Source organism: Equus przewalskii, chromosome 6, assembly GCF_037783145.1.
Source record: "Equus przewalskii isolate Varuska chromosome 6, EquPr2, whole genome shotgun sequence".
NCBI lineage: Eukaryota > Metazoa > Chordata > Mammalia > Perissodactyla > Equidae > Equus > Equus przewalskii.
Window position 1 is genome coordinate 93910434 of NC_091836.1, and position 11279 is coordinate 93921712.

Genomic DNA, 11279 nt, shown 5'->3' on the forward strand with positions numbered 1-11279 from the left:
CACACTGAGACTCTAAGTGAGTGTGGAAACTGCATAGCTTTCTGGCAAGTTGAGTGGGTCCACGGAGAGCTGTTAATTTTACAAGTTAGACCAAGGGGGCGGTTTGTGTTTCGGCGTCATGTAGACTTAAACTTATCACCAATTTCTGCAGGACAGGTGTATCTTATTTCACATAGAGGAAGATCTGTTATCAGATCCAAAGTTCTTTTAAATTATGACTTTACTCTAAGGGGACCACAGTGGTTTTAAAGAAAGAAGCAACTGATATCTCCAGGTACCCCTTGAGGATATCATAGAGAGATCCATCCCGTCCTCACCATTTCCTCAGCCCATTCCCCTTAGTTGAAGCCATTGCTTCTCATCTAGCAAACAGCAGTAGCTGCCTAATTGGTCTCCCTGCCTCCTTTCTTGCCCCTTGCCACCTTCCTTCTGCTCATTGCCAGAACAATTTTTTTGAAACACAAATCTGAGCACGACTGTCCCCCTGGCTCAGATCCCTGCAGTAGCTCTCCATTGTTTATAGAAGAAAGTACACATTCCTCAGCAGGAGTGCAAGGCTCCCTATAACAGAAGGCGATAAAACAATAGAAACTGGTGGAATCTATGAGTGGAATTTTTTTTAAGGAGTTGGGTGGGCCATACCAGGCATATGCATGGTATCATTTTGGCCCCTGGTGACAGCTTAAAACTCACTCTAGGTTCTCACTCATGCTACTCAAGGGCCTGGAAGGACCTCAGTGCTGCTCGCCACTCCTGCCTCTTCCCCGAGCTCATATCTAGCTCACAGAACTCAGTTCCAATGGAGTCTCCACCAAGAATCTTTTCCTGGTAGTGAGTCTGGAGTAAGTGTCCTTGCCCTGCTCTCTGTGGCCCCCGGGTGACAGCACTGAGCACACCGTTGCTTGCTGGACTCTTCCATTAGACCAAGACTTCCCTGCTGACAGTGAGGGGCTTTCTCCTCCTGCAGTGAGTACACAGAATAAACGCAGATAGTGGACATGCATTTTGTCTACCCAGGACCTCCTCTTCCCTTTTCTTGGAAAATGCAGCTGCTGCCCACCCCCTTCCTTTAAAGAACTGTCCTTTCTCTGCTCCTTATGGTTCAGGCAAGGCTGCTAAACCAGAGGACTCCACTGCCATCCTAAAAGAGGACACGTAACCCAACAGGGACCAATCAAATTCTTCCACCTGGGAATGGGCACCGTTCAAAAAAGAATGAAAGGCAACTAGAGCTGTGACATCTGTTGGCAGCTCTCTGGATGAGCCTCAAGTGCCCCAGCTCCTGGATTCTACTCTTCAAGGCTTTCATACCAATGAGCTGTTGTTGTGTAACAAATAATCCCAACATTAGGTAGCATAAAATATCCATTTGTCTCAAAATTCTGGAGGTGAGCACTGTGGGCTTGGCTACATTGGGCGTTTCTCCTGGTCTTGGAAGCGTTCACACGTGCGTCTGAGATCAGCTGTCAGTGGACCGGAGGCTGGCTGGTCTAGGGTGGCCTCAGCTGGGATTATCTCTCTTCTACTTGGTGTTTCATCTTCCAGCAGTCTGGCTTGAACTTATTCACACGCAGCTGGGTAGCGTTCCAGGAGATAGAGTGAAAGCATACAAAGCTTGCTGAGGCCAGGCTCAGACTTGGCACATAAGCATTTCCACTTCATTCTATTGGCCAAAGCAAGTCACTGGACCAGCCCAGATTCAAGGAGATGCTAACTAGGCTCTGCTCCTTGATGGGAAGAGCTGCAAAGTCATACTGCAAAGGAGCGGGCACAGAGAGGGGTGGAAAAGTGTGGTCATGCCTGCAAGCCACCACGCTTTTGTCCTTCAGTTCCCTGTTAATCTTCCAACACATCCCCTTTTTAATTAAAAATAGTCAAAGTCAGCCTCTGTTGTTTGCAGTTTTCAAACCATAACTTAAACCTGCTTGGGAATGAATGAATAAATGGATAAGTGAGGATATGTTACAATGGGTCAAATGTCATCCACGGGAGAGTGTTGAAGGAGCAGGGTAGAAGGGTGACAGACCTTGTCATGGGGCTGGAGGAGCTGCAGAGGATGCTGTGTGCCACTTGCCTGTGAGTACCTCGGATGTTAGGACCATTTTCCTTTCCAACCTCCTAACTCGCCCTGTGGCCACAGACACAATAGCTTGAACTCTCCCTGAGAGCCAGACATAGAACAATAAGCCATTCACTGGGAACTGCTCTCTCGTCTCTACCTAAATCGAATATTTGAGACCCTGAGAGTTTATATTGGGTGACTGTCCTCAGGTGTGCATTAATATAGCCCCATATTATACTCTAGATTGGCTTAAATGCAAGACTAATTTTTAAGGAAAGGATATTTTGAGCTAGGGAAAAGTCTTAAGGCTGAGGGATCTTTAGATATGATCCGGTGTTCCCCAACTTAAGTCCTTCCTGCCCCTGTTCTCACTCCTTTCCAATAAAATGTCCACTTCCTCAGGGGCAGATCAGAAGGATGTTAGGGAAAAAACACGTTATATAAATAAGAGACACCAAAGTGTGAATGACTCATGATGCGGGGTTGGTGAGCCGAGGAGTCGAAAGAAGGATTTCTTGGACTCTCAAGATCTGGCAGTAGTGCTCTTTTATTTAGAGAATAGTGTGGAATAGCATGGGGACAGGACCCATGGGCAGTGAGAGCTGCTGCCTGGGGACAGGGCCCACGGGCAGGAGGAGCAGCTGCTGCTGCCCCGAGTTGAGGGTTAGGGCTAATTTTATAAGGCATGGGTATATGAGTCATCTCTTTACAAGACAAAGGAAAGAACATGAAAAAAAGTTAAAATGGTATCAGTGCAGGTGGGGTCTGGTCATTGGGTGATCCCATGATTTTTAGACAAGAATCAAATCGGATTAAGTAAAGGTTAGAAAGGTTAGAAGCCACCACCCTAAATCAGTTACATGAGATTGCCAGACAGCAACCAACTTAAGTTCCTGCCTTCCCCATTAAGAGTTTCTAGGGACAAGGTCATCTCCCTTCTTCTTCCTGGTACAGAGAGGGAGGCACCTTTTACAGATAGAGATTTACCTTACAAATGTAAATGTGTCCCAACAAGGGCAAGTTCCATTCCCCAGAGCCTCCTTCCCTGTCCCAGTTTATCAAAAGCAATCAGCCCCAAAACAATCCCAATGCCAAAGAGACATATCCTGGGGTGGCCAATTTCAGGTCCCTACAAGGTCATCCCCCCTTCCTTCACAAATGCAAATATCTCTCAAAGAGCAAGCAAATTCCAGTCCTCAGAGCCTGCTTCTCATCTGCAGTTTTTTAAAATTAACCAGGCTAAAATCCTCATCAACTGATGTGTCACGTGCCTGTATTTAGAGGATAATTTATAATGTTAGAGAGAAGATTTCTTAACCCAGAAATACCTTTTGTAAGTAAAATCCCAGGAAATATGAAGGAGACGTCTTTAGGCAGCTATAGGCAGTTTCGTTGTTTTTTGTGGTGACGATGTAAATAATGAAAAAGTAGTATTTGAGCATGCATCTGACAGGGGATTTTGTGATGTTTAGAATTTTCTCTCCTTTGAAAGGCATGGTTACCTTGGCCTTCAGAATGTTCCAGAAGCTAATCGTTCTGGTAATTTATAATAAAGAAATACTGATGAAAATGGAAAATTCCTCAAAGTTTTTGCAGCTTTAAATCCAGCATCTGGGGTTTAAACAGCATCCTTAGCTAAAACGAGTTCTCCTTTGGTTGCATGAGCATTTCTCACCATCTGTAAACCACAAAACTGTCATCGGCGTGCTGAGATTCACATCTTTGCGGGTGAGACAAAGAGGAGCCATATCTGCTCTCACCACATCTCAGGCTCGGGACACGCGCCAGGGCAGCCAGATAGGATCTCCAGGGCTGAGAGGGATGGTGTGAGGCTCCCTGTGCGGGAGGCCTCCCTGGAGGCAGAGCAGTGACCTCAGTGGGAAAACGAAAACAGTTCCGTAAAAACACTTAGCTTGGAAATGATCTGCCTGAACTTGAGACCAGTGAAGGGATTGTATTTCCAACATCCTTTCAAAGAGAACAGCCATTTTCCGTTAATCCTGTGTGGGGAAGAAATCCCACAGTGCTCCTTCTTGACTGAGAGATGAGGATTCAGGCAAACAGGATCTCAACTCCAACTCTACAGAAACACACAGTAAGGGGATCGCCCTTAAAAGAACCGACCAAAAACTTTTCCTTCAAAAACCAGAGCAGAGATGCACTCCTGGGAAGTGCAGCTGTGGGAAGACCCAGCCACACAAGTGACTTCTGATATTTTCCTCCCCTCTAGGATTTCTCTCAGCATCCTTCCGATGCCACCTATGGAGACTCAGTATGTCCCTATCTTTACAGCCTAAACACAGACAAAGGAACAAAGGTTGGACATTTCAAAAGAAACGTTACCTAGGTACAAACTTCCAGTTTTAAATAAATAGGCCCTGGGGTTGTACTGTACGGCATGGTGACTCTAGCTGATGCAGTGTCGGTGAGCTGAGGAGTAGAAAGAAAGATTTCTTGGACTCTCAAGATCTGGCGGTAGTGCTCTTTTATTTAGAGAATAGTATGGAATAGCATGGGGACAGGGCCCATGGGCAGTCAGAGTCTGCTGCCGCCGCTTCTGCTGCCCCTGCTGGCATGGGGACAGGGCCCATGGGCAGGCAGAGCAGCTGCTGCTGCCCCTGCTGGCATGGGGACAGGACCCATGAGCAGTGAGAGCTGGTGCGTGGGGACAGGACCCACGGGCAGTCAGAGCTCCTGCTGCTGCCCCGAGTTGAGGGTTAGGGCTAATTTTATAAGGCATGGGTATGTGAATCATTTCTTTACAAGACAAAGGAAAGAACATGAAAAAAAGTTAAAATGGTATCAGTGCAGGTGGGGTCTGGTCATTGGGTGATCCCATGATTTTTAGACAAGAATCAAATCGGATTAAGTAAAGGTCAGAAGCCACCACCCTAAATCAGTTACATGAGATTGCCAGACAGCAACCAACTTAAGTTCCTGCCTTCCCCATTAAGAGTTTCTAGGGATAAGGTCATCTCTCTTCTTCTTCCTGGTACAGAGAGGGAGGCACCTTTTACAGATAGAGATTTACCTTACAAATGTAAATGTGTTCCAACAAGGGCAAGTTCCATTCCTCAGAGCCTCCTTCCCTGTCCCAGTTTATCAAAAGCAATCAGCCCCAAAACAATCCCAATGCCAAAGAGACATACCTTGGGGTGGCCAATTTCAGGTCCCTACAATGTCATCCCCCTTCCTTCACAACTGCAAATGTCTCTCAAAAGGGCAAGCAAAATTCCAGTCCTCGGAGCCTGCTTCTCATCTGCAGTTTTAAAAATAACCAGCCTAAAATCCTCATCATAGCTACTAATACTGTGTAGCATGTTTGAAAGTTGCTAAGAGAGTAGATCTTAAAAGTCCTCATCACAAGAAAAAAACTTCTGTTTGTAACCATGTGTGGTAAAAATGTCAACTAGACTTATTGTGATGATCATTTCACAACATATACAAATATCAAATCATTATGTTGTACACCTGAAACTAATATAATGATATATGTCAATTATACCTCGGTTTAAAAAAACACACAAATAAATAAACAAAAGGACCTTTACCTAAAATTCAGAAACACAATGGGGAGATTAATCAAGAAAATGTCAAAACAATCTAGAAGCAGCATCAGGCTAAGAGCAGGCTTCTGATTCATACCTGGTCGACCTCCTATTCGATTCTGTTCTGAGCCCGGTTCCTTGCCTACAGAGCTCTCAATAACTCTTGGTCTCCCAGCCCTCGGGTATGTGTCTTTCAGGGCATTAGAGGACCAGCTCTAGGGATGGGCAGTTTGGTGTGGATTTAGAATTCTGTCACCATGAATACAACCTTACCACCTCTTCGAATGATATTTATAGAAAATTAACCTAGCCAGACACATTATGGTAGGCAACATCAGAGAGCTCTCCCTTGTTTGGCTAATGGCAGATTTGGACCCATGGTCTTGGTCTCATCAGCAAAGGGCTCTGGCTGGAAGCACCCGAGAGAGCATCTTTGACGAAAAAGTCCAAGAACCCTTGGACTTTCTCTGAGGTCTTCTCTAGTCCCACAAGTTTCAGCTCTGAAGCTACAGAAGTTTCTGCCGACAATTTAACCAACACTTTTTTTTTTTTTGTCCTAATGAAAACTCACATCCAAAGTCTGTGTATTTCAGAACCATCTATGAACATGACAAATCTTAGGAGTCTCCTAGCTCCCTCTTTGCTTTGGGAGCTAGAAAGCTCATATTTGAATTTGCCATCCTCAGAAGTTGTACAAAATTTTCAGCTATAAATTTCTGAGTCTAACTTTACCCCTGGATTTGTTCTATCTTTACTTTTCTCTCTTAAATTTATCCCTTTGCCAATTTTTGGCCTATTTCCGCTTATGTACTTTTGTTAGATCCCTCAAATTCAATTGTCACCAACTCAGCATCCTAAAAATTGAAAAGAAATGGCTAGATGTTCTCCGAGTGCAATGCTCTTCTTGACAATCTATTGTCTGAGCTGTTTTACAGCCCTGTTGGGGCAGAAGTTAGCTTGTACATTTTTCTGTGGTTGAGTTAGAAATAATTTCTTTCTCGTGGAACAGGTAATCTCAGAATGTATGGCTTATGGTTCTGTTAGACAATAACCAGTTTTATACCTAATTTAGCGCTCTTAACCTAATTCTGGATACCTAGATTCTGAAATGCTCTTTGGACTGGTTTAAAAAGCTTAGTTTCCTTTAGTAATTAATGAGTTAAATAGAATCTCTGATGCTTCTTATATTTGTACAAAAGTAATTTTTTTAAAAAAACTCCTGAAAAGTACACTGAAACAGCAAGTAGAAAAATGGACAGTACTATGTATTTGTCAAGATCCATAAAACTTTTCAGCACAGAAAGTAAACTTTCATATGTGAAAATTAAAAATAAATCATTTAGGAGGTCAGGGGAACCCCAGACGGAGTACAGAATGTGACAAAAGAGTCTAACTGAACTGCAAGTACATGAAACAAACCTCAGTGAAGGGGACGGGGAGAGAGTTCACCAAGTGACAAAATGAGTGGAGTCTGTAAGACTGAGGGGAAAAGTAACTGTACATAGTGCTGCACCCTAGTTGATAAAATTGTTCCCCATAGGAATATAGGTTAACAAATCTCAAACCACTATACGTGTATACTAGAATTCACAATTAAATAAATGAATGGCAGATGGTAGAATTCAGGTTTCTTACTACTGAAGAGAGAGTTATAAATAAGCTAAGAGAGGAGCCTGGATTAGAATTGGAGACATCAGTATAAATTCATATTTGGCTTAATATGGATACAGATAGTTACATATAGAACTATTAATAGATACGTGGTTACTACACACGTATATTTCCTTGCTCAGTGAGCTAAGAGGGCCTAGAAGCAACAACACTCCAATAGCAATGAGCTTGCCTAGCATCCAGATCTTGGTTTCTATGACCATTTTTCAATAAAAGGAACCAAGGTTTGGAGAAATGGCTCTTTTTAGAAGTGGGGCAGGAATTATATAAGATGAGCCTGAAGCATCTTGTAGTGCCAGGAAGAAAGGAATGCTCCGGAAAATAAATAAATAAACAAAATGATGGAGCTATGTCACAGGGATCTAGGAGCCAAGTGGCACAGCTCCCAGTGACTGAAAAGTTGGAAGAATTTGAGCAACAAAATAAGTAAATAAATATTGGATTATAACCCAAAGTATAAAATAAACATTGAGTCCATACTGATACAGAATGATTAAACAAATCTATAGGAGAGATAAGACAAATCTTACATGCAGAGGAATTCCAGATAATGTATGTAGATACTCTGCCCTCAAGGAGGAGTAGCATGGCTCCCCCCTCCTTAGATGTGGGCTGTGCAGAGTCACTTTCTCTTGAAGAGTTCAGTAGAGAAGGGGCGGGGCTGGGGAAACCTGACAAGTGCTACCTCAGCCAAGGTATCGAGGTCAATGTCAACAGTCATAAATGATGTTGATGTATGTATCCTTTACAAGGTGTGATAAGATTGGTATTTTACCACTATAGTGTTCCTCCCAAGAAACCATAACCCCAGTCTAATCATGAGAAAAACGTCAGACAAATCCCAACTGAGGGACAGTCTACAAAATACCTGACTCCTCGAAATATCAAGGTTATCAAGAACGAGGGAAGTCTGAGAAACTTCGACAAACCAGAGGAGTAATTTAATATCCTGCATGGGATCCTGGAACAGAAAAAGATGTTAGGTAAAAACTCAGGAAATCTGAATAAACCATGGAGTTTAGTTCATAATCATGTATCAATATTGGTTTATTAATTGTAACAAATACTCCAAATAATGTAAGCTGCTAATCATAAGAAATACTATTTCTTATAGTGTAGGGTATGTGGAACTCTATGTGCTATCTTTGCAATTTTTGTAAATCCCAAACTACTGTAAAATAAAGAAGTTTACTTAAATAAATTGGTGCATCAGAAAAATCCAAATAGAAATACATACTGCAAAATATTTGTCAATGTCATGAAAAACAAAGAAAAACTCAGAAACTGTCGCAGATCAGAGGGGACTAAGGAAACATGACAATTTACAACAATATGAAATCCTGGATTGAGTCACAGAACAAAAAAAAAAGGGACACTAGTGGGAAAACTGGTAAAGTCCCAAAAAGTCTGTAGCTTATTTAATAGCATGGTCCCGACATTAATTTCTTAGTTTGACAAGTGTGCTGTGATTGCGTGCGACGTCCCGGAAGCTGGGCGAAGGCATACGGGAGCTATCTTTGCAAGTTTTCTGTAAATCTGCAATTATTTGGAAATAAAAGGGTTAAAAATTAGTTTTCGAAAAAGAGGTGAACCAGACACGCGCAGACTGGAAGCAGGGTGGACCACCATCACTGACCCAAGAGAGAGAGAAAATTGCCATCACTGGCACTAACGTTTTTCAGAAGGAAATGGCCACTAAGAGATTAAAGGAGCCTGTGGGGATCACTGATTCCCCACTGGAGACAAGGAAGTGTAGTAATCTGGATAACCAATCTAATATTAGCATTTGTCTGAGCACAGTTCAGGCCAAAGCCAAGGGGATTCTGCTTTTCTCAGAACTCTGGGTGACAAAACACACCTCTCGTAACAATCTCAACAGGAGAGATGTATTCCAGGCGTTGGGTATTAAAGACTGGGGCACAACAGTTGAGATCTCCCTTCCTACGTGACCCTATCATCTGCCCTTTCCATGCACTGGAGGCCCAGAAGCTGTTCCCGCATGAGCATAAGAACAGGTCTTGTCTTACTGGCCGTCTAGAAGGCCAGCCCCTACAGGACAGCCGCAAGCAGCCAAGATCCCGCGAGGACTGGGAAGAGCTTCTCGTCCTGGCCTGGCTGAGCTGCTTCTCCAGGCTTTTCCCAAGGTAGCTAGAAAGAGGTTTCCTGGAATTGTTTATGAGGATGCCAGAAGGTCAGCCAGAGTTCTCAGTCCCAACAGTCATTTGTTCCTCCTCTCTTACTAAAGTAACAATACCATGAGTGGCCCAACAGAGCTACTCGCACGTACTGAACACCCGCGATGTGCCAACCACAGTGCTAGGCACTGGGGAAAAGGGCGAGATTCAGAAAAATCATAATGACAATGATGATGATGATGATGATGATGATAAAGGTGAGATACTACATGTTTACAACAGATCAAGCCCTATACCACAAGTACTGTCTCAATCCTTACAGTAAGTCAATGAGATAGATTATATTACCTCCATTAGACAGATGAGAAAACGACTTCTCCCTCCAGGAAGCAGAAGATCAGGGTGGCTTGTCTGAGGTCTCTAGGAGACATCAAAGTGGTTAAGAACATGGTCTTTGAAGTCCAACAGACACAGAATCAAAGCTCAGTTCCGTCCTTTATTAGCTGTGTGGCCTTTGACGACTAATATCACCTCTTCGTCAAGTGGTCAATAAGTAGAAGATCCAATCAGCACAAATTTTTGAGTGTCTCAGTCCATTAATAATGTCTGCCACAAGTTTGGGGGTGAAAGGGGGCTCATATGTGCCCAGAGTTTGCCAAACTGTGCCAAGTAACTTACAAGCATAAACTCATTTTATCCTCACAACACACCATGAGATAAGGACTTATTATTAAAGATCTTCTTGGCCCATGCTGGGGTTTTGTTGTTGTTAGTAACATTGAGTGGATTCCAACTCCTAGCAACCCTGTGGACAGCAGAGCAGAATGCTGCCCTGTCTTTTGGTGCCATCCTCTCACCTTCTGGGCCTTATCAGATGATGCTCTGCTGCTATTGATAGAGTTTTCATGGCCAATTTTTTCAGAAATGGGTGGCCAGATCCTTTTTCCTAATCTGTCTAGTCTGAAAGCTCCACCAAAACCTGCCTACCATGGGTGACCCTGCTGGTATTTGAAATACCGCTGGCATAGCTCTCAGCATCACCCCCTCAGCAGCTGCCACAGTGTAGTAACTGACAGATGGGTGGCATGGTTCCATCTTGATAAACCCATCATAAATTGCAAATATCATAAATCAAAAATGCGTTTAATGCACCCAGCCTATGGAACATCATAGCTTAGCCTCGCCTCCCTTCAATGCTCAGAACACTGACATGAACCTACAGTTGGACAAAATCATCTAACATAAGCCTGTTTTATAAGAGCGTATCAAATATCTCAGGTAATTTGTTGAATACTGTACTGAAAGTGAAAAAAGAATGGTGGGATGAGCACAGAAGGGTTGTAAGTGTGTCAGTTGTTCACCCTCATGATCATGGGGCAGCCTGGGAACTGCCCTCGCGGCTGCTGACCAGTGTCACCAGAGAGGATAGCAGGGCATATCGCTAGCCTGGGAAAAGAGGACAATTCAAAACTCGGAGTACGGTTTCTACTAAATGCGTGTCACTTTGGAACCATCACGTGACATCATCAAGTCAAAACATCGTAAGTTGGGACTGTCTGTATGTCACTGTGGAGGAAATGTACGTTCAAAGAGTTTCACTTCACTTCTCAAAGGCCATCCAGCCAGGAAGTGAGCCAGCTGCAATTTGAGTCTGGCTCTATCTGTCCTAGTACCTGAGTCTTAACCACTCTGCTGTCACCTGCTCAACATTCCAAAAGCTCTAGGCAGCTCAGTTTCTGCTAGGTAACATAGTTTTCATTTTAACTTAAGAATCGCTGTGAGTGGTATAAATTTCTGGTGGAGGGGGTCTGATTTGGTTTAGGTGGCCCCTTTCATCAGTAAGTGGGTGCCTTGGAAAGCAGA